General features: G+C 43.2%; 1 long non-coding RNA gene across 1 annotated transcript; it reads left to right on the plus strand.

Moving 5' to 3' along the window:
- Window positions 1-1665: 1665 nt before the first annotated feature.
- LOC104665945 lies at window positions 1666-17324 on the plus strand. Its single transcript, XR_004058683.1, has 4 exons — window positions 1666-1749; window positions 2305-2401; window positions 16670-16725; window positions 17178-17324. It is a non-coding gene; the product is annotated as an uncharacterized LOC104665945 (long non-coding RNA).
- Window positions 17325-21366: the final 4042 nt, after the last annotated feature.

Here is a 21366-nt window from a genome sequence, read left to right on the forward strand (position 1 = left end):
TTTTTTTTTTTTTTTTTTTTTTTTTTTTTTTTTTTGACACGGAGTCTCGCTCTGTCGCCCAGGCTGGAGTGCAGTGGCCGGATCTCAGCTCACTGCAAGCTCCGCCTCCCGGGTTTACGCCATTCTCCTGCCTCAGCCTCCGGAGTAGCTGGGACTACAGGCGCCAGCCACCTCGCCCGGCTAGCTTTTGTGTTTTTTTAGTAGAGACGGGGTTTCACCATGTTAGCCAGGATGGTCTCGATCTCCTGACCTCGTGATCCGCCCGTCTCGGCCTCCCAAAGTGCTGGGATTACAGGCTTGAGCCACCGCGCCCGGCCAATTTATTTCTTCAGTCATGTCATAGAAGACTCAGTTTCTTCCAACTCCCACCCTAGCTATTTTCATCGGGTTGCATTTTTCTTCACGGTAACTCTCCTCAGAGCGAGAAGTAAGGCACAGCTGTACTAAGCAGATCCAATCCAGATAATATGACAGTGACTGCTTCTCTTTTTATAAAGAGGAAAACCTCTTTTAGAACCCCCGGCCCTACCTAGTAGACTTCTGCTCGTGGTTTTGGTCAGAACTAAGTTATGGGTCCTTTTGAAAAACCGGTTATTAGCACAGGGAAAGAGAATGCTATGAACAGCTTAGGGCAAACACGTGGTCATGAATAGGACATGTTGCCAAGCAGATTGGAGTTATGTTAGGAAGGGAGAAGCGCAGGGATACAGTTATGTTGGATAAGCAGCCACACAGCTTGCTGCTGTGTGCATTTATTCATTCAACAGATATTATCTATCATATACCCAGCATTGTGCTGGAGGTTGTGGACAGTAGTGAACAAGAGAGACAAGATCCTTCCCCTGCCAGACCTTCCCCTCACCCTCTGCCCTTTGAGATGGAGAGGGTGTCCAGGCCTCCCCGCTTCACCCTCTGAGGTGAGGAGGCGTCCAGGGCCTCGCATCTCAGCATGGGACTGACGGGCTTGCCCTGACCTCTCGCAGGCATGAACGCCGCTGTCTGGGTCGTGACACACATGAGCATTTATTTGGGCTCCAAAGTCTTCCTCATCTATGAGGTAAGGCTGAGGTGAGCTCTGTGTATGTGGGGAGCAGGAGTCTCTTGGGGTGCAGGCTGGGGTCTGGTCTGTGTGGGTCACCCTGGGAGCCTTCAGATGATCCTGGTGGAGCTAATGTTCCAGACATTCCAGTAAGGAAAGAGACAGTGGCCATGTAAACAAATAAACAAGATCCTTGTAGAGTGCTGTAACTGTCATAAAGAAATCAGCAGAGCAGTGGACAGAGTGTAAACAGGGCCTGCACTGGAGGTGGACATGGAAGGTCCTTCTGAGAAGATAACATTTGATGAAGTAGGGAGCAACAAGTCCGGTGCAGATCAAGAGAGAAGACTCCAAGCAGAGCCAACAGCAAGTGCAAAGGCCCCAAGGCAGGAATGAGGTGGCTACATGGCTGGAGCAAAGTCTGTGCCTAATGACCGATCAAAAGTTGCTTCTGGCACCCAGCCTGGCTCCTGCCCCAAGCTGAAAACAGATCATCAGCAACAACTCTAGCTTCCCAAGCCTCTCTTGCCCAGACTTGCAGCTCCACCCAGGTCAGAGGCACAGCTGCAGGGACCACAGAACAATGGGCTCAGCTCTGTGGAGACAGGAAAAGCCACCATGGTTTCGACAAAGAACCCAGGAATGGTGTTAAAGGCTTCTTTGGGCAGTGTCCAATTTATGTAGCAATTTTCTTGGTCACATCTGCGGAGGTATAAAAAGACAGAGATAAGGCACGGATGGAACTACTTTATGTGTGTTGATATCCCTTTCCCATGGTTCTGTACACCTCAGAGCTCCTGCAGCGTGGCGGGTGATCCCAGTGGCTCCTATTTCACCTGGAGGCAGGACAGTGCTGCTGCCACGTATGGCAGCTCTGCCAGGGCTGGGGAGGCAGAGACTGTAATTCTCAGTTTGGTGTACTCATCCCTACCACTTTTCTGCCACTGAGTTTTTGGGTGGGCATAAGTTCACTGGTAGCCTGGGTCCCCAGTCTTACTCCCCTCCAGGCCTGGTAGCTCTTCTTTTCTGCAGTGAAAACCTCTCTGAGGGTTTTAATGATCCTGCCCAGTTCTGGCCTGCCACACCCATCACAGCCTGGTCAGTCCAGAGAGCACTGAGTCCTCCTGCTTCCTCTGTCCGCAGTGACATCAGGCATCTTCCCTAAGCTTCCTCTAGAAACTGGTCCCTTTTCGTCCCTCTTCCAGGTAGCCTTTTCCCCCGAATGTTGTTAATGGATTCATTTGATATCTTGTTTTCCTTTGAAGCTTTTGTGAAAGTCGTGTAGACTCATGGAGCATCCAAATGAGGTAACATCACCATCAGTGCTCCTTCCCTGGCTCACTGCCTCAGGAAACCAACCTGGTAGGTGTTTCTGAGACTCTCAGTGTCTGTGGAAGTCCCTGGGGATTTCTCACTCAAATCTGCAGAGTGTTTAGTCTTCCTGGACTTTTGGCTCTAGGCAATTTGCTTGGAAGTATTGAAGGAGAGTAGCTCTCTGACCCCCATGTGATAATATTATAGGGCCTCAGAGCATGCTTGTTTGGCATTCTAGGGGCTGGGAGATTGGTGAGACACCCCAGATGTCTGCTTGACTTCAGGGTGGCTGATAACAGAAGAGACCACCACCCAAGACCCGGAACCGCAGCTTCCTCTGACTTGCAACTGTGCTGCTGCCTGGGACAGATTCCTTTCTTCTTAAGGTTGAACTTTCTCTTAAGGAGTCCATGTTTGGGTGTTGTCCCTAACCACCCCACCTCCCCCGCTCCCTGTCCTAAGTTCTACAGGCACCAGGGACCCCAGCTGTGGGCACAGGGGGATTCTTTCCCTGGAGCTCCAGAATCCAGGTAGAACCTGGGAAGGGATGGGAAAAGAGGTCATTCCATCATTTGGACAAACCTAAATCTAAATTTAGCCCTAGCCTGCTATAGAATATCAGTATGAAAGAAACTACGGACGTTATTAGGTCAACTGCTTCATTTTGCAGATGAGAAAACAGAGGCCCAGAGAGGTGAAGTGGTTGGACTAAGAACATGGACCTCATGGCAGAGCTGGACTGACCATATCTCCTGACTTTTAGTCTGGGTCTCCATTCACTGTGCCTTCTGCCCTTGTTGCTTTTGAATTTTATAAAAGGTCCTTTACAGGCCGGGCGCGGTGGCTCAAGCCTGTAATCCCAGCACTTTGGGAGGCCGAGACGGGCGGATCACGAGGTCAGGAGATCGAGACCATCCTGGCTAACACGGTGAAACCCCGTCTCTACTAAAAATACAAAAACTAGCCGGGCGACATGGCGGGCGCCTGTAGTCCCAGTTACTCGGGAGGCTGAGGCAGGAGAATGGCGTAAACCCGGGAGGCGGAGCTTGCAGTGAGCTGAGATCCGGCCACTGCACTCCAGCCCTGGCGACAGAGCGAGACTCCGCCTCAAAAAAAAAAAAACATAGAAGGTCCTTTACATTCAAAAACCTCTTCTTTTTGTTCCCCTGCCCACCCTCTACCTCGTAGAACTTCTGATAAGATGCCTAGGCTATGAGTGGCATTCTTGGGCTGTCTTGAGTGTGAAGACACCTTTGTGGCTAGCCTCCTTGAGCACGTATGGGGCATCGACACATATGTATTGAATCAGATTAGGACATAATTTTCCTTTTTTTTTTTTTGATACAGAGTTTTGCTCCTGTTGCCCAGTCTGCAGTGCAATGGCGCAATCTCAGCTCACCACAACCTCCACCTCCCGGGTTCAAGCAATTCTACTGCCTCAGCCTCCCAAGTAGCTGGGATTACAGGTGCCTGCCACCATGCCCAGTTAATTTTCTACTTTTAGTGGAGATGGGGTTTCTCCACGTTGGTCAGGCTGGTCTCGAACTTCCGACCTCAGGAGATCTGCCCGCCTCAGCCTCCCAAAGTGTGGGAATTACAGGTGTGAGTCACCGCACCTAGCCAATTTTCGGTTTTTTAATTCTCCAATAGTATATTAATAGAACTACTGTGAAAATAAAAGTGCATATTTTCCACTTAAATAATTAGGTTAAATCGACTTAGATTGTTATTTTTCCTGCAGGACTTACAGCTTATAATGGGCTAAAAAGCACTGTGACTGTTGGCCAGGCATGGTGGCTCATGCCTGTAATCCCAGCACTTTGGGAGGCCGAGGCAGGCAGATCATGAGGTCAGGAGATCGAGACCATCCTGCCTAACACGGTGAAACTCCGTCTCTACTAAAAAAAAAAAAAAAAAAAAAAAAAAATTAGCCGGGAGTGGTGGCGGGTGCCTGTAGTCCCAGCTACTCAGGAGGCTGAGGCAGGAGAACGACTTGAAGCCAGGAGGTGGAGCTTGCAGTGAACTGAGATCACGCCCACTGCACTCCAGCCTGGGCGACAGAGCAAGACTCTGTCTCAAAAAAAAAAAAAAAAAAAAAAAAAAAAGCACTGTGACTCTGGCCATTTAACATGAACTCCAGAAAGTGTTCTCCATAACATATTTTGCAAAAAGCTGCACAAAGGTGGATGCATGGAAAATTGAAGGTTTGCCTGATCCTCTACCAGGGAATCCTGGTTCTATGGAGCAGCCACAGCTATGACTGGTCTCCAGGACAGGAATGTGCCTGCTTCCTGATGAAAGTGCCTCTCTGTGGCCTCAGGGCCTCTGTGAGGCAAGGCAGAGCTCCTGTCCCTGCATGAGCACACCTGGGGCTTCTGGAGTGGCTGAGACACTTATGCTCCCTGCTTCCTGCTTCCTGGAGCAGAATTTAAGGAAGACTACTGGGCTTTTGCCTCAGGAGACCAGACGAAACAAAACCTCCTTTCAGTGGGGCATTCTTCTGACTTTTTCTTCAAGTGGAATTGTGACTGTAGGTTTGGGTTTAAACATTGAATTTCAATTTTGCACACACACACCAAGAGGCCTCGGGGCAATGGGGGTGTTTGAAATGAACACCAGTCCGAGTCCTCTACCTGCCAAGTGTTCGATTAAGCTGCTTAGGTCTGTTTCCACCATCCTGTCTTTCAAATATTTATGTGGCAGATTATAGGCAAGCTTCAAAGGCAAGGAAATGCAAATCTGTTCTATAAATCATGGAATAACACAGCTGCTGTCTTCCTCAGTGTGACAGCTTACGAATGCCAGCATTTCTGTCTGCAGAAGGGGTGGTGGGAGTGGGCTTCTCGAGTGCAGCCAGGCCTGTGTGCGTGCCTGTGTGTGTGTGTGTGTGTGTGTGTATGTGTGTGTGTGTGTGTTGGGAGTAGGAAAGAGAGTAGGGCATACTAATAATATTCGCATTTTTGCAAAACAGCAGTTTTTTTGTTGTTTAAATTTCCCAGCAGTTAAGGAGTTAATTTATTTTGCTAATCTTAAAGAACTGTGGCAGGATAAAACCTCACCTGGGATCTGAGGCATCCAGAAAACTAGAGATGAAAATGGCTTTCGGTTTTGGGGATATATACCTAGAACGTGAAGTAAGGGGAGAGAAGTCAACAGCAATAACTTTGGAGATTCCAAAATGAATTTAATTTAGTCTAAATGAATAAAAAGGTAATTGTGCATTGCAAATACTTATGCAAATTAAGTTTTGCCCCCAGGGTCTTAACAATCTGCCAGTGAAGCCCCCAGTGTGCCAAAGATTAGACTTTTGTGGGCTCTTTTCGGCTGTTGCCATGAACACATCGATTTGGTACATTGGTGTTTAGTGACCCATCAACATCCACCAAGACCAGCACTGGGGTTTATGGTCCTTGCCCAGCAGCTGGTTTTGGCCTGGTGTCATTCTAAGGAAAAACCTGGGAAAGCTGCAGTCAACAGCGTGCAGGGACCCAAAGGAAGATGCTGTATAAGACAAAATGAGTGGGGATAAGTTTTGCCATGTATTAGTCAGGATTCTGTTGCAAGTGACTCAAACTCACTTAGGCAATAGGGGGAATTTTCTGGGTCACTGAAGGGAACATTGAATAACCAAATCATGGGAAAGGACCGAAAGTAGTTGGGCTCGGGAACAGTTGGAACAAAAACTGGAATGCTGCTAGAACTGTCTTCCGTCACCTGTCTTTACTTTTTCTCTGTACTGGCTCCTAACATGGCTGCATATTAGGACAGGTAGATTTTGTGCCTAACGACTTTTCCTATTATAAAGACTGTTTTGCACCTGACAACTTTTGTCTCTGTAGAATCCTATTTTGAATAATCCCAGAGAAGAAATTTATGATTGGTTGAGCTGGGATCAGGTGGCCATGCCTGGACCAATCAACTGTAGGAAGAGGACAGAGAGTCATATAAAAACATGGCAGCTCTTATGGTAGTCGTGTTGATGATGGGTGGCTTTCCCCCCTCCAAAAAATAATGGAGTGGGGAAGCTTTGGACAGACAATCCAGTAAGCATCTACTACATTCTAGAGAGAGCTGGAAAAAAGACCAAAGAAGGCCAGAAAAGATGGTGTGATGAATGAGTTGCATGTTGGAATTCATTGACTGACTCCTTGACATTCAGTATTCCATAGGATTCCTTAATGACACTAAATGACACTAAATACATTCAGTATTGCATAGGATTCCTTAATGACGCTTAATGACACTAAATGCTCCTAATGACACTAAATAAGAGCTATTTTTCTGATAGCTCTTATTCTGTCTCTTTGATTGTTCTAGAGCCTTCTCTTCTCTGCACTGAGAATCTCCTCAAGATTACAGGCTCTTAGTTATGTATCTTGCCTCTACAGAAGACAAATAGATAGCTTCTTTCCAACTGCATAAACAGTATTCCCTGTCAGGACCCTCCTCTTACCTTCCAGAAGAAATCTACACTTGGATTTCCTTTAGTCACATTTAATGCCTTTCTTTTTTTTTTTTTTTTTTTTTTTTTTTTTTTTGAGGCGGAGTCTCGCTCTGTCGCCCGGGCTAGAGTGCAGTGGCCGGATCTCAGCTCACTGCAAGCTCCGCCTCCCGGGTTCACGTCATTCTCCTGCCTCAGCCTCTGAGTAGCTGGGACTACAGGAGCCCGCCACCTCGCCCGGCTAGTTTTTTTTTGTATTTTTAGTAGAGACCGGGTTTCACCGTGTTCGCCAGGATGGTCTCGATCTCCTGACCTCGTGATCCGCCCGTCTTGGCCTCCCAAAGTGCTGGGATTACAGGCTTGAGCCACCGCGCCCGGCCCATTTAATGCCTTTCTAAAAAAGTGTGATTCCTGAACCAGTCACATGAGAATTACCTGGAAGCTGATTGGAAACAGAATCTTGGGCTTTATCCCAAAACTGCTGAACCAGAATCTGCATTCTAACAAGATGACCAGATACTTAGTAAGTCCATTAATTTGGAAAGCACCACTTTAAGCAATTAGAAAGGGAACTCATAATCAATCTGCTCTCAGTGGCGAAATAAATGTTTTTTCACGATTTTCCTACCAGGTCAATGGCAACCCTGTCTAGAAACCCAGATTCACAACAACTCTCAAAATTACTTTTCCAATACTTTCTTGTCTTCATTACCTATGTCCTATCTATTACCAATTTCAACCTATTAATTCCACTGTCCAGTAGGTCTGTTTTTCCTAACCATGCCTTCCTCACTTTCTGCAGGCTCTAATAGATGCATTTGCCAGTCAGCCTCCTCATTTAAAAAATGGGTCAAATAATGCGTACAATGCCTCCTATACATATTTACATACAATACAAATTTAATGTGTAATTATCTTCATCCTGGTAGGACTGGTTTTCCACTATGGCTTTGTACACAGTTGTAAGGGATATTGCAAATAACATATTATTAACCTATAAAGTGCCAAAATCTGTGAACAATTTTGATTTTAAATAAATTAGAAGGGATTAAAGATTATTTCTAAAATTATTTTCCTTTATCTGCACTTTAATATGCTATAATGAATAACAGAAAAAGTGGTGGAGTAATACCTGGTAGGCCAGGAATTATAGATAGTAGTGTCTTACATATGAGCATCATCTATGATAGAGGTCAGCAAACTCTTTCTGTAAAAGGCCAGATAGGATTTTAGGCCTTCTGGGCCATATGGTCCCTGTTACAACTACTCAACTCTGCCATCATAATGAGGAAGCAGCCAGAGGCAATACATTGCACATTGATTACTATAGCTTTAAAGTAAGTCTTGATATCAAATTAAGTCCTTCAGTTTTGAACTTCTTTTTCAAAATTGTTTTGGCTAACGTAGGTTATTTTCATTTTTTACAAATTTTAGGTTCAGTATAAAAATTGCTTAAAGAAAAAATGCCTGCTGGGATTTTGATTGGGGTTGCATGTAATCTGTAGATCAATGTGATGAGAATTGACAGCATAACAATATTGAGTTTTCCAATTCACAAACGGGTATGTCTCTCCATTTTCCAAAGGTCTTTAATTTCTTTCAGTGGTTTTTTTTTTTGTAGTTTTTAGCATAGGTTCTATACATGCTTGGTTAAATTAATTCCAAAATATTATCTATTTCTGATGTTATTGTAAATGATATTTTACATTTTAATGTCTCACTTATTTGTTGCTTGAATACAGAAATACAATTGATTTTTTCTGTTAACTTTGTATTCTACAACCTTACTGAATTCACTTATTAACGTAGTAGCCATTCAGGGTAGACTCTTTAGTATTTTCTAGATAGAAAATTACGTACATGGCTGGGCATGGTGGCTCATGCCTGTAATCTTAGCATTTTGGGAGGCTGAGGTGGGAGAATTGCTTGAGGCCATGAGTTTGAGACCAACTTGGGCAACACAGCAAGACCCCATCTCTATTAACTAAAAGGAGAAAAGAAAAGAAAAGAAATTTGTGTACTATGTGAATAAAAAAAGTTTAACTTCTGTTTTTCTAATCTATAAGATTTTATTTTATTTTTTAGGTCTTATTGCACTGGTGGGACACCAATATAATGTTGAATAGAAGGGAAAAAACAAACATTCTTGCCTGGATCTCAATATTAATGGGAAAATGTTGAGTCTTTCAATATTAATTTACAGTATTTGCTCAGGTTTTTCATTGATTCCTTTATTAGGTTAAGATAGTTGTCTTTTATTCCTAGTTTACTGAGTTTTAAAAATCGTAACAAGGCACTGAATTTCATCAGATGATTTTTCTGCATTGTTGTAAATGATCATAGGATTTTTCTTTTTTATTCTGTTAATGTGATGAATGACAATGATTGATTTTCAAATGTTAAATAACCTTGCATGCCTGGAATAAACTCCATTCAGTCATGATGTATTATCATTTTAATTATATTTCTGGATTCTAGTTGCTAATTATTTGTTAATCATTTTTTTCTATGCTATGTTCATAAGGAATTAGACTATAATTTTCTTTTAATGTCTTTGCCTGGTTTTGTTATTAGAATAATGGTGACTTCATAAAATGAGTTGGGAAGTATTTCTTCCCCCTCTATTTTCTGAAAGATTTTGCTTAAGACTGGTATTATTTCCATAGAATTCATTATTTAATCTATCTAGGCCCAGAGTCCACTTTGTCAGAAGAGTTTAAGTTATAAATCCAGTTTATTTAGGCTTAACATAGAATTGATGAGATTTTCTATTTCTTCTTGTGTCAATTTGAGTTATGCATGTTTTCAAAGGAATTATCCATTTCAACTAAACTTTTTAATTGGTTGGCATAAGTGGTTCATAATATCCCCTTTTTATTTTTTAATGTCTATAAGACTTATAATGCTGTCCCTTCTTTTATTATTAATATTTATTTTTGTGTTTTTCCTTTTTTTTTCTTTATCTGTCTTGCTGGTAGTTTATTTTTTATTTTTAGGGGTTGTTTTCTCTTTAATGGAAAACAAAGCTTATTTTGAGGATTTTTTCATTCATCAAACATTAGCTTGGAATTGATGACTGTCATAGTGTTGGGAGTGTGGTGGGAGAGGGACTACAAAAAGCAGAAGATAGTTTTTACTTTCTTTTTTAAAATTTTTTAAATTTTACTTTAAGTTCTGGGATACAAGTGCAGAACATGTAGGTTTGTTACATAGGTATGTGTGTACCAGGGTGGTTTGCTTCACCTATCAACCCGTCATCTAGGTTTTAAGCCCCTTATGCATGAGCTATTTGTCCTAATGCTCTCCCTCCCCTTGCCCGCCATCCCGCCGACTGGCCCCGGTGAGTGTTGTTCTCCTTCCTGTGTCCATGTGTTCTCATTGTTCAACTCCCACTTATGAGTGAGAACGTGTGGTGTTTGCTTTTCTGTTCCTGTGTTAGTTTTACTGAGGATGATGGCTTCCAGTTTCATCCATGTCCCTGCAAAGGACATTAGTCTCATTCCTTTTTATCGCTTCATAGTATTCCGTAGTGTATATGTACCACATTTTCTTTATCCAGTCTATCACTGATGGGCATTTGGGTTGGTTGGTTCCATGTCTTTGCTATTGTAAATACTGCTGCAATAAACATGTGTGCATGTGTCTTTATAGTAGAATGATTTGGATTCCTTTGGGTATATACCCAGTAATGGGATTGCTGGGTCAAATGGTATTTCTGGTTCTAGATCCTTCAGGAATTGTCACACTGTCTTCCACAATGTTTTTTTTTTTTTTTTTTTTTTTTTTTTTTGAGACGGAGTCTCGCTCTGTCACCCAGGCTGGAGTGCTATGGCCGGATCTCAGCTCACTGCAAGCTCCGCCTCCCGGGTTCACGCCATTCTCCTGTCTCAGCCTCCCGGGTAGCTGGGACTACAGGCGCCGCTACGTCGCCCGGCTAGTTTTTTGTATTTTTTAGTAGAGACGGGGTTTCACCGTGTTAGCCAGGATGGTCTCGATCTCCTGACCTCGTGATCCACTCGTCTCGGCCTCCCAAAGTGCTGGGATTACAGGCTTGAGCCACCGCGCCCGGCCCACAATGTTTTAAGTAATTTGCATTCCCAACAGTGTAAAAGCATTCCTATTTCTCCACAGCCTCACCAGCATCTATTGTTTCTTGACTTTTTAATAATCACCATTCTGACTGGCATGAGATGGTATCGCATTGTGGTTTTGATTTGCATTTCTCTAATGATCAGTGATGTTGAGCTTTTTTTAATTTTTTTTTTTTTGCCACATAAATGTCTTCTTTTAAGAAGTGTCTGTTCATATCCTTTGCCCACTAGAAGTTTATTTTCTTCATTGAATTTTTTTTCGAAGAATGAACGTTTGGATTTATCAGTTTTCTTTGCTATTTGCATATTTTCTATTGTACTGATTTCCTTTTTTATGTTTATTATTTCCTTTCTTCTATTAACTTGAAGTTTATTTTGCTGTTTTTTTTCCAGTTTCATAAGGTAGAAGCTTAGAGCATTTTTTTTTTTTTTTAAGACGGAGTCTCGCTCTGCTGCCCAGGCTGGAGTGCAATGGCCGGATCTCAGCTCACTGCAAGCCCCGCCTCCTGGGTTTACGCCATTCTCCTGCCTCAGCCTCCCGAGTAGCTGGGACTACAGGCGCCCGCCACGTCGCCCGGCTAGTTTTTGTATTTTTTAGTAGAGACAGGGTTTCACCGGGTTAGCCAGGATGGTCTCGATCTCCTGACCTCGTGATCCGCCCGTCTCGGCCTCCCAAAATGCTGGGATTACAGGCTTGAGCCACCGCGCCCGGTGTAGAGCATTGATTTTTAAACTTTTTTTCTTCTAATGTAAGCATTAAAGTTGTTAATTTCTGTCTAGGTACTTCTTTAACTGTATGTACATATTTCTATCTATCTATCTATCTATCTATCTATCTATCTATCTATCTATCTCCAATCTATTTAGTTCAACATATTTTCTAATTTCCCAAAATATTTTCTGACCTTATCCATAGGTTATTTTAAAGGTCATTGTTTGATTTTCAAATATTTGTGGATTTTATAGATTTTTTTTCTTCTTGTTTTTTAATGTAGTTCCATTGTGGTCTGGTCAGAGAACATACTCTGTATAGGGTTTGAATATCTTTAAATTTATTGAAACGTATTTTATGGCCAATTATGTGCCCTCTGTGTCCTCTAAGATAAATGTTCTATTTTCACTTACAAGGAGTGTGTGTTTCATAGTTGGCTGTGTGGAGTATTCCATAAATATTAATTAAGTTTGATTGTTTGATGGTGTTGTTCAAGACCTCCATTTACTTTCTAACTTTTGTGCCCTTTTGTTCTATCAACTACTGAGAGAGGGGTATTAAAAATCTCAGACTATACTTTTGTATTTGTGTGTTTTTCTTTCAGTTCTGTCAGTTTTTTTCTTTGTGTATTTTCAAACTTTGTTATTAGGTGCACATACATTGACTATTGTAAATATTCTTGATCAATTGACCCTTTTTTATGATGAAATATTTCCCTGTAATCTGAAAATATTTCTTGTCATGAAGTCTACTTTGTCTGATATCAAAGTAGCCACTCTAGCTTTATAATTAATATTTGCCTGGTATATCTTCTTCTGTTCTTTAACTTTTACCTATATGTATCTTTGTATTAAAAAACTAAGCCTTGTAGAAAACAAATAGTTGGATGTTGCTTTTCTACCAGGTATAATAGTATCTCTTTTTTTTTTTTTTTTTTTTTTTGAGACGGAGTCTCGCTCTGTCACCCAGGCTGGAGTGCAGTGGCCAGATCTCAGCTCACTGCAAGCTCCGCCTCCCGGGTTCATGCCATTCTCCTGCCTCAGCCTCCCGAGTAGCTGGGACTACAGGCACCCGCCACCTCGCCCGGCTAGTTTTTTGTATTTTTAGTAGAGACGGGGTTTCACCGTGTTAGCCAGGGTGGTCTCGATCTCCTGACCTCGTGATCCGCCCGTCTCGGCCTCCCAAAGTGCTGGGATTACAGGCTTGAGCCACCGCGCCCGGCCAATAGTATCTCTTAATACATGATTTTGGTCCTATTATACTTTTCTATCAAGTATAATAGTATCTTTTAATAGACGATTTTGGTCCATTTTTACCTAATACAATTCTTAATGTGGCTGTGTTAAATCAGTTAACTATTGACTTATCGGTTTCATTTTTTCTTTGCTTTTGTTTTCCTTTCTCTCTCCCTTTTTTGAATTAAAAAATTTATTATTCCATTTTATTTTCACTATTGTCTTATTAGCTATAACTTTTTTAATAGTTTGTTCTAAGGTTGATATAATATGTCTTTTATTAATTTTTTTCTTCTATCATGTAGAATCTGCCTTTAAATCTGCCTAGTGGGCTTTTTGTTTTAGATATTGGGGTGTTTTTTAGCTTTAGATGGCTAATTTGTTTCTTTTTCTGTTATTTTTGTTTTTGTTTTTTGAGATGGAGTTTCACTCTTGTTGCCCAGGCCGGAGTGCAATGGTGTGCTTGGCTCACTGCAACTTCCAGGTTCAAGTGATTCTTCTGCCTTAGTCTCCCAAGTAGCTGGGATTATAGGCACCCGCCACCACGCCTGGCTATTTTTTTCTATTTTTAGTAGAGACGGGGTTTTACTATGTTGGCCAGGCTGGTCTTGAACGCCAGACCTCAGGTGATCCACCTGCCTCAGCCTCCCAAAGTTCTGGGATTACAGGCATGAGCCACTGTGCCTGGCCTGTTTCTTTTAATGATTTCCATTTACTTATTTATTATGTTCGTGTTTTCCCTTAATTGCTTGAACAAATCTATAATGGTTGTTTTAACGTCCTTGTTTGCTAATTCCATCTTTGTCATTTCTAGATCTGCTTCTATTGTCTGATTTTCCCTTTCATTATGGGTTACATTTCTTGTTTATGGCATGTCTAATAATTTTGACTGGATTCTGGCTATTGTGAATATTCCATTGTTAGCCTCAACTTTCTTGTGTTTCTTTACAAATTATTGATTTTTGCTCTTGCAATAGATTAAATTAATTTCAGATCAGCTTTATCCCTTTGAGGCTTTTTCAGAAAGAGTCTAGAGTATCTTTTGCTCTAGGACTAGTTTAGCCCTACTAGTAAGACATACTCTTTCCAGGATTTCACCTGAATGCAGCAAGTACTCAATGAGGTCTTTCCATTCTGGCTGAGCTGAACTCAAATATCTCCCAGTCCTGTGCAAGCTCTGGTAGTTGCTCAGTTTATAGTTCTCCGTAATTTATCTTTCCTTAATCATTATTATTGCCCAGGGTTTATGGAGTTTCGCCTTAAACATGTGCATCTTATTACTTAGCCAAAGATTCAAGAGGATCCTCTGCAGATTTCTGGAACGTATTCTGTGTTGCTCTTTCATTCTGCTACTGTGTCTCACAAGTTCCATCCAGATGCCTCAGCCTTCCTGAACTCCAGTCTCTGACTTTTTGAGTCATACTCTGATTGAATTCCCCTTTCCTGCAACTGGTCCAGAAAATGCATTGACATAAAAGGCTAGGGCTATGGTAGGGCTCACCTCACTTGTTTCTCTTCTCTCTCAGGCATGAGATCTCATGCCTGAAATGCCTGTTGTTCAATAACCGAAAATAACTATTTCAGATATTAATATTTTTGTTTAATTTTCTAGTTGCTGACACTTGGTGGACTAGATGTGCACTAGTTACTTCATTCTGATCATAAACAGTCTTATTAAAATTTAATTTTATGCTGTTTTTTATGAACACTCCTTTCCAGTCAATTTTCGGCTGATCCCTATATACAATTTGATGTTCTTCAGTGTATTCAGACCTTTCAGGCCTTCCTCAAATGCATTTTCCCCTTTCTTTCTATGCCTTACTCCATACAAAAGCTATTTCAAACTCACCTTTTCTAGAAAACCTCCTATGATTAATCCATTCACCCTCTTTATTCACCTGCCCTTTGTTGTAATTTGTACTTCGTTTCTACTACATTAAGTTGCACTTTTGGCCATGTAGTTTTGTAAAGTTTTTGGCAGTTATTTTATGTGTGACTGTTTTGCTGATGATTATAGGCAGAAGCTTATAAATAGAAAAAGCCTGTCTTTCATTTATTCCCTTTGTTGCAAACCCACCTAATTCAACTGGCTGTTCCCAAGGTAAATATTGGTGACCCTCTATAGTTTGGTGGAGAGGCATTGTATTATGAAACAAACGAAGCTAAATATCAGAGCTCTCATGTGATGGGCCACTTCCAAGGCCCTGGGAGGGTCCCCAGCCATCTATTTACATGGTAGATGGTTTTATAAATTTTGCAAAGGACAGATTTGAATCACAATGGAATAAGGCACTCTCTCTTTCCATTATGAATTTCTTTCAGCCAGTCTCCCCTTTCAGGTGGTGGGGAGTGACTGTAAGCATTTTGGGGATCTAGTTAAGGAAAGTTGAGTTGGTGATACATTTAGCTGAGGTTTAGTGGGAGGCATTTATGTGGTTTGCAGACATTTCCATGTATAGTTAACTTATTCCTAGCTGTCCTGTGCAGGAATATTCTTACCACCCACAGGGCAAACTTACCGAGTGATATGACAGGAAGATACAGAACCAGAGCACCTATGAACATGAACCTATGCTATGGCACCCAGCACTGGATCCTTACAGGGAGAGGGGAAGAAACAAGGTTTTAATTGTACGAAGCCAGAAACTAATCTCCGGAAGTGTCTTTCCATCAAGACATAAACAATTCTAAGTGGAGGATTCTGTTCTCATCCATTTCTAATAAAGGACATTCTGTCAGGAGTGTGCTTTATATGCAGTGTATACAATTATAAACACTCCATGATGTTTTCTTTTGTGAAGATATTATGCAAAACTAAATTCATCAGAATTTTTCTGTTTAGAGTGCACAACCTTGTGGAAGAACTACAAAGAGTGAACTTGTCTATTGAAGTTGCATGTTTTATGAATCTTAAAAAGTAACATGGAAAAAATTTTGATCAACCAAGTTAGAGGAAGCACTAAATTATTTTATTCTCTCTATAGAAAATATTACAACATGGTGGTGACATGAAGAGGCCATCAAGGAGGATGCAGCAAAAAAGTGAGAAAATGAGCCTGGTGCGGTGGCTCACGCCTGTAATCCCAGCACTTTGGGAGGCCGAGGCAGGCGGATCACGAGGTCAGGAGATTGAGACCATCCTGGCTAACACGGTGAAACCCCATCTCTACTAAAAATACCAAAAAAATTAGCTGGGAGTGGTGGCGGGCGCCTGTAGTCCCAGCTACTCGGGAGGCTGAGGCAGGAGAATGGCAAACCCGGGAGGCGGAGCTTGCAGTGAGCCGAGATCGCGCCACCGCACTCCAGCCTGGGATTCAGAGCGAGACTCCCATCTCAAAAAAAAAAAAAAAAAGTAAGAAAATGCATTACACAGCCATATCAACCATTAATTAATAGAAATATTATGTCATTTGGGAGATTTTTGTGGTATTTGTAAACTTTTCAATATTTGAAGTCATTGGCCGGGCACAGTGGCTCACGCCTGTAATCCCAGCACTTTGGGAGGGCACAGCAGGTGAATCACCTGAGGTCAGGAGTTCAAGATCAGCCGCCAACATGGTGAAACCCCGTCTCTACTAAAAATACAAAAATTATCCAGGCATGGTGGTGCATGCCTGTAATTCCAGCTACTCGGGAGGCTAAGGCAGGTCAATTGCTTGAACCCTGGAGGCAGAGGTTGCAGTGAGCTGAGATCACGCCATTGCACTCCAGCCTGGGAGACAAAGCGAGACTCCATCTCAAAAAAAAAAAAAATTGAAGTCATTTTTTTCTCATTCTGTATTCATTTTCATCGCTAATTTTGTATTTATAATTTTTAATACTTCTTTTTCAGAGAAGACCCTGAAGGTATGTAAGTCTCAGACCCCACAAAAGTTGGATCCAACCTTGAGTAGGTGAGGATATTGGCTCTTCCCCCTTCTTAACCTTGTTATCAGGTGATATGGTTTGGCTGTATCCCCGCCCAAACCTCATCTTGAATTGCAGCTCCCATAATTCCCACATGTTGTGGGAGGGATGTGGTGGGAGATAACTGAATCATGGGGCGGTTCCGCCATACTGTTCTCGTGGTAGTAAATACGTCTCATAAGATCTGATGATTTTATAAGGGGTTTTCCCTTTCACTTGGCTCTCATTTTCTGTGTTGTCTGCTACTTTGGTAAATATTAACTAACCATCCCTGGAGTACGCATTCCCAATTATAGCAAGTGATCATCCCTTGGGTGCAGATTACATCTAAATAACATATACAAGCAAATCACACTGCCAATGCTGAAGCATTTCAAAGTAAATTCAGACATAAACAAAGTAAACAGAGAATATAACTTACCTGTCTCTTCTATTACAGTTGCCTTTTCATTGAGTCCTGTGGAGCTTAGGTTCCTGTGGAGGGTAGCAGAAGGGAAACTTCAATTACAGCATATATGGTCTGATCTGTTCTACATATTAAAGTTCATACTATTTTCTTTGTGATAAATGAAGGGTGTTCTGCTGCATCTGAAACTCTGAAAACCATTGCTCTAGCACTAACCATCTGTCTCTATAACAGGTATCCACTCAAAGTTACAATGAAAGCCCAAAGATGTGCTTGAGTTAGCTTATGTCAATGAAAATGCTGCTAGAGACTTGGTGTAGATCTGCTGAGCTGCGTGTGAAAACTACAATGTAATCTGCTCCTCCTCTCCCTCTCTCTTTTCACCACCATTGTTGTCAATATCTATTCCTTCCACATTTTACCCAAGAAAACTTAGTATACTGGGGTCACATTCTCCATAACCAAGTTGCCAAACAGAAAGACTTCTGGAATAGAAGACGTCTCCTAACTTGGGGAAGAGTGCTTAGAGGGGAAGAGATGAGAGATGGTCAGAGCCAGGATGTATTTAGTGTTGGTCTACAGTGGACATTTATTATCTGCCAAGACCCCTTCTTTCTGGCATGGACATCCTTTCACTTAGGAACATCCCCCCAATGATGAGGCTCTATAAGGGCTTCTCTCATTTTCCCCTGGACTGTGAGATGACCTAATACTCCAAGGAACTAACCAGGTGCTTTCTTTATTTCTTTTCTTTTCTTTTTTTTTCTTCAGATGGAGTTTTGCTCTTGTTGCCCAGGCTGGAGTGCAATGGTGCAACCTCAGCTCACTGCAACCTGTGCCTCCCGGGTTCAAGCGATTCTCCTGCCTCAGCCTCCCAAGTAGCTGGGATCACAGGCATGCGCCACCACGCCTGGCTAATTTTGTATTTTTAGTAGAGACGGGGTTTCTCTATGTTGGTCAAGCTGGTCTCGAACTCCCCACCTCAGGTGACCCGCCCACCTCTGCCTCCCAAAGTGCTGGGATTACAGGTGTGAGCCACTGTGCTTGGCCTAACCAGGTGCTTTCAAAGGTTTTTGAACCAAGAAGCAAGCCCTGCCCTCTTGGACGCAAAGCTGGGAACATGTGAGATGGGAACTGCTGGCATCCCTGCCTCCAGCACTGAGAGGAAAGCCAGCCGGAGAGCATAGAGCTGCCTGCAGCAAGCAGGAAAAAAGGGTGAGGACAGAGTGTCCCGAGAGCCTCCAGCTTCTGGTTCTGGTGGCCACTGATGTCCAACCCTGTTTCTGCCCTTCTTGTTTTGGTTACAGGAGCCCACAAATCCTATCATTGGTGCTTATTAGAATTGAATTTCTGTCATTTTTTTAAAACCAAGAATGTACAAAACAATGCACTGGCTACGGCAGCAAAATTTTAGAGCCTGATAAAAGAAAAGAAATAGAAACCACAAGAAGAATGGAGGAAATCTCCAGTAATTCACAGGAAATAAAATAACCAGGGAAAATAAAACTTTGCAGTCTTGGGTGTCTACAGAGGTGGTACTGAAACAAGTGACCTTGAGATCACAGCTCAGGAAAGCCCATGTGACTGTGCTGGTTCTCTGAACCCAGGGAGGTGGGATGGCAGCAATGGAACAGCATTCCTTTCTCAAAAGACAGACCTGGGAGGTAGTGGAGTGGAGGAGACCATGGAAGATGAGAGCTCCTGCATGAAAATCCACAAACCATGAGTAGAGAGAGTAATGGAGAAGATAAGGAGAGAGAGGGAAGGGGGACTGTGGCCTGCACACGAGGTTGTGCAGCCAGATGTAAGGCCTGGAAGCCACGCTCCTGAGAATCACAGTGCACATGCTAGGTTGGGGCAGAGAGCCACATGCAGCTCACTGGCAGGCAGAATCAGGGGCTGGAGGCATAGAAAGCCAAGAGCCAGGCAGCAGCAACTGGCTGACCCTGGTAGGCAGTTCCAGGAGTGGGCACGTCTAGGCGCAGGGACTGGAAGCAAAATAGATTGACTCAGGAGTAGACAAATATGGGTTCAAGGTCAATCAAAGAGCAGAAACTAGGTGACACAAGTGATTCAAATCTAGAAAGAGAGTTGTAAAAGTGGGCAGACACAGGTAGAGGGAGGACCTAGGAACAGAGGCTAGAAACCAGAAGGGGTCTGCTGGCATGGATGGACAAGGGGCAGGAGCTAACAGGCACAAAGATGCGCATGGAATCTCACCAGATGGCTGTCTGCTGAGCTGTGGAGCTGTGGCTTTTCTTCCTGCTTGTCCACAAGCGGGTGGCTCTGCCCTTGGGGTTCAAAGGCATGAGCAGGCCTTCTGATGACACATTTGACAACGCTGGCACAGAGGCAAGATCGAGTGGGGATAGCTGGGAATTTCCTTCTCCTAGACCCTGGGTGTCTGATAAATTCTCATGTTGACAGTTTGGTCTTTCATAGTTTAAAGAAAGAAATGAGAGGGACTGCTACCCTGCACCTAAGCACGGGGGTCATGCTCTGCAGAAGTGGAAGTGACAGGGACCCTGAGAGGAGCCATCTTTTGCAAAGTTGGTGGCATCCGAGGCTCAGGCAGAACCCATTCTGAAAGCAGGGTTCAGACGTGTTCGGAAAAGAGACTCTCAATGAGAAGACAGCTCAAGAGAAAAGGGAGGCTAATTGGGGCTAATTGTATTTTGTTAACAGACGATAGCAAGAAGGCAGAACTCGGGCTGTGTGTGGTGGCTCACTGCTGTAATCCCAGCATTTTGGGAGGCCGAGGCAGGTGAATCACCTTAGGTCAGGAGTTCAAGACCAGCCTGGCCAACACAGCAAAATCCTTTCTCTACTAAAAATACAAAAAAATTAGCTGAGTGTGGTGATGTACGCCTGTAATCCCAGCTACTCAGGAGGCTGAGGCAGGAGAATTGCTTGAACCTGGGAGACGGAGATTGCAGCGAGCCGAGATCACGCCACTGCACTCCAGCCTGGGCAACGGAGTGAGATTCTTGTCTCAAAACAAAACAGGCAGAACTCCTCAAATTGCACTTCCCAATTCTCAGTCAAGAAGACCCATCTTCAGACTGGAAAGGGCAGAATTAGTGCTGGTTAGAGGGAACCAAAGCCATATATAATTGCTCTGAGCAGACTTCACACACCCATTAAATACGCCTGCAGAATTTAGCGCTTGCAAAGAGTTCCTCAGATATTTCTGAGATTCCCCCTGGGTGACGGGCTGCGAATGCTTGTTCACCACCCCAAATCATTCCCTGATGCTAATGACACTCAGGAGACAGACTCTCTGCAGGGCATAGCTAGCCAGCTCTGCTGCTGCCACCACCTGGGATGAGGGATGCTGGGTTTCCCTTTGCTTTCCATCCTAAGCACAGGACACAGCATTCCCTGAGTCCCCAGAGCACAATCCTCTCTCTAATATACCAGCTGCACAAGCGCAGGAATTTTTGCACCCCACCACACCTCCACCTATGTAACCCCAAGGTCTAGAACAGTTTTTGGTAGACAGTAGGAGCTCAGTAAATCTCTGACTTTTAACAAGTGTTTAGTAAACAATCAAAAGTGACAGAAAGGGCTGGACAAGGTGGCTCATGCCTGTAATCCCAACACTTTGGGAAAACAAGGGGAGAGGATTGCTCGAGCCTGGGAGTTCGAGACCAGTCTGGGCAACATAGCGAGATGCTATCTCTATTTTACTTTTTAAAAAGTGAAAGAAAGAACAAGGCAAAGAATAACTAACAACAATTAAAAGATGTTGTGAATTTCAGGATCCTCAGACTCAGATTTAGAAATGCCCAGTGATGAAAATGTACCCACCTTAAGTAGTCTGATGGCTTGGCGTGCAGAATATGTCTTTGTGGGCAGAAAAAGCTTCTCTGGGCTGAAAAAAATAGAAAAATGTGTCCCCTCTCCCCACCAGCAAGGCAGGCAGATACCTTAGAAGACAGAGATCCCACTTCGTGGGCAGGGCCTTGTCAGGTAAGGGTTTGGTTAGTAGGTTGTACCTTTGTGTCGAAAAAAAGACATGCCTTTCTCCCAGCAAGGGCAGCCCCCAGCAGGGTGCACAGCTTGGCCGCACTCTGTTGGACAAAGCTGCACTGTCTTCCTGCAGGGCTCCTATCCTGTCATGTGGCGTGAGCCAGCACAACTGCACGCAGTCTAAGTGCCCTCAAATCAGGTCTACCCTGCCTGGAATCCCAGCCCCACCCCTCCCAAGACCCAGAAAGGG

This window comes from Rhinopithecus roxellana, chromosome 8, assembly GCF_007565055.1.
Source record: "Rhinopithecus roxellana isolate Shanxi Qingling chromosome 8, ASM756505v1, whole genome shotgun sequence".
NCBI classification, from domain to species: Eukaryota; Metazoa; Chordata; class Mammalia; order Primates; family Cercopithecidae; genus Rhinopithecus; species Rhinopithecus roxellana.